Raw genomic sequence first — 2,773 nt, 5'->3', positions numbered from 1 at the left:
CAAAGGCTCTCAAGAGTAAATACAAGAGAAAGAAGGAAGAAACGCATTGAACTCCATCCTACAAACTCTGTCCTTCGCATTCAAGGCTCTCCTTCTGACATCAAGTCTTTAGCGCATTCAAAAAGGAGACTCTGAATTCGAGAAGCCCCTTCTTCCACTTCCAAAATCTGTTTGAGGGCTTCTAACTCTACTCTTTTCATATTGTTTAATATTTGCTTATTAAGAAGCTTTCCGTGTAATTTTCTCAAACTATTTTCTTACTTGATTCAATCAGGGGATTGAATCAAGGGTTGTAAGGTTTGTTGGTGAGCCGAGGGTAAAACCAACGGTGTAAGGGTTCGATTGTGATCCCGGAAAAACAATCGAGTAGTTCTAGTCGGTGAGCCTGTGAAAACCGACCAAGTTCGTTGTGATCTCGTAAAACAACAAGTTGGGTTGTGAACTTGTAAAACAACCGGCCGTAATCCGAGGGATTATAGTGAACTCCCAAGTGTAGCTTGGGGAGTGGACGTAGGAGAAAGGGTTAGCTCCGAACCGCTATAAAACCTCTTGTGTTTGTGATTAGTTCATTGTCTCTTCCATCCCCTTCATTCACTACATCTAGTAAACTAATTAATCTTGCAATAAGTTTAATTTGTTACTCATTAAGTTTTTATTTGCAATAATTACTTAAAACCCAATTCACCCCCCCCCCCCCCCCCCCTTGAGTTGTCTTCTTGGGCAACAGTAATTATTTTGATTAGAAAAATAAGGTAAATAAAAGTAATATAGTAATATATTAAATATTTTCATTATATAAATATAAAATATAATAATATATTTCTGCAGAATTTAAAATTATCCTTCAATAATAATAGGATAATAATATGATTAGTAATATATTATAATATAATATATCATTAATATAATATATAATATCAACATAATATATATATATATATATATATATATATATATATATATATATATATATATATATAACATTAACTTAATATATTGATGATATATTGATATATCATTTTTTCTGCTAACTTGAGAGGTATTTTTATGTTTAACTTTCAATCCAGAATCACTGCTCTGGGTGATCTTGGATTTCCGACCTCAAGGACGGGTATCCCATCGTCGAGTTGGAGGGTGATTTGAAGAGTGGAAGTGATTTAAGATCACCGCCACGTAGGATCACCGTGGTGCAACTAAACGCAGTGATCTCATCACCTCCACCCACATCACCCTTATCCTAGGACGATCACCCCATACCAAACGCTCCCTATAGGTACCGGTTCATTCTCCAAGAAGAAAGATGATTTTACGTCCTCATATCAGCCCATGAAGGTGGAACGCCAGTCATCAGATGCGCATTCAACTGTGTACCATGTCTGAATCCCCTTGGTAAATTGAGAATTTCTCACTTGGGCGAGAAATGGATGCTCATTATTCTAGTTGCAAGAACAAAGTAGATCAAACAGGCCATATTTGTCAAATGGATGATGATGGAAAGCAAGTTCTTTGTCGTCGATAGCTCCCTCCCCAGCCCCAACACCGACAATAGTGGTGCGTCTCCATCGCAGCACAAAGCAAGGTCTTTGTCACCGACGGATTTTTGGATCAAAACAAGCCACATTCTCCTTTGGAATTGATAGAAAAGACAGAGACAGCAGAACAAATCTAGCAGCATTCCATCCTTGGCACCAGCTCAATGGCCCCACGTGTTACAATTTATCTTGCCTGTACCAACAAATACAAGAGTCCATGGTCCTGCACAATTAGGGATGCTGCAATTCATGCTCAATTGTCAATACTTAATCTCTCTTAGGAGGAGTAATGTGTGAAGAGAGAAGCAGGATAGATTAGAGAGGCTGACAGATGCTACAATAACAAGGATTTCGGGAAAAAGAGATCCATTAGAAGTCTATTTCAACAAATTTCATAATTTTGGAATTATGGGACCAAAGGATGGTAATCAAAGACGAGCGCATGATTAATAAGACTCTCAAGAACGAGACAAAATGATTTGCGTGGTGCACCACCGTGTGGTACATATGGTGTAGGGTATCATTTCTTGCTATGAACTCCATCACTGGTAGTGGAACAGTGTGAAAACTAGTAAAGAAAAATTACAACAAAGAAGTTTATCTCGAAGGCTTTTATTGGATGGGCGACTCCGGTAAATTTTGTTGTTTTAAGGCAAAGGCATGTGACATGCATGCTATCTGCCCTTAATAAAAGGTAGTCAACAACCAGACTTCCACCTGGAATGAAGAGGAGGAGACAACTGAACCAAGCCCAATCTCAGGTCACCGACAGTCCAACCTGCTAAGAATTTGAAGATGCTAATCAGTGGAACAGGAGAAATCTCAGATCACCGACAGTCCGACCTGCTAAGAATCTGAAGATGTCAATCAACGGAACAGGAGGACTCGTGCCGAACCATTACAGGCAGTGTCGTTATGATCCACTTGAGCTTTTCTTCTGTAATTTTTGTGCGAACAAGCCTAGCTGAGCCAAGCACTAACAAGCCAGTCGTTGAGGCTCGGCTTAAAGCTCATTTCAAGCCTAAAACCCAACATCAAGCTTTAGTTTGTCTAGAAAAGATTCACACTTAGATCATGACTAGATTTGAGCTGTTCACAAGCTCTTAGATCCATTACATACCCTAACAAATAGTTCCACATGTGTAGAGTCCCACTATGAGCACATGCAAGTTAAGACTCCAAGAGGTTTTAGTGCTTTCAGAAGTAAATAGGTAATTGTTAAAGGGCAAAGCTTCAGCTAT

Source organism: Phoenix dactylifera, chromosome 17 (assembly GCF_051530095.1).
Source record: "Phoenix dactylifera cultivar Ajwa chromosome 17, Ajwa_hap1_PhDact_Kaust_v1.1, whole genome shotgun sequence".
Classification (NCBI taxonomy): Eukaryota; Viridiplantae; Streptophyta; class Magnoliopsida; order Arecales; family Arecaceae; genus Phoenix; species Phoenix dactylifera.
Note: the sequence above shows the minus strand (reverse complement) of the source record.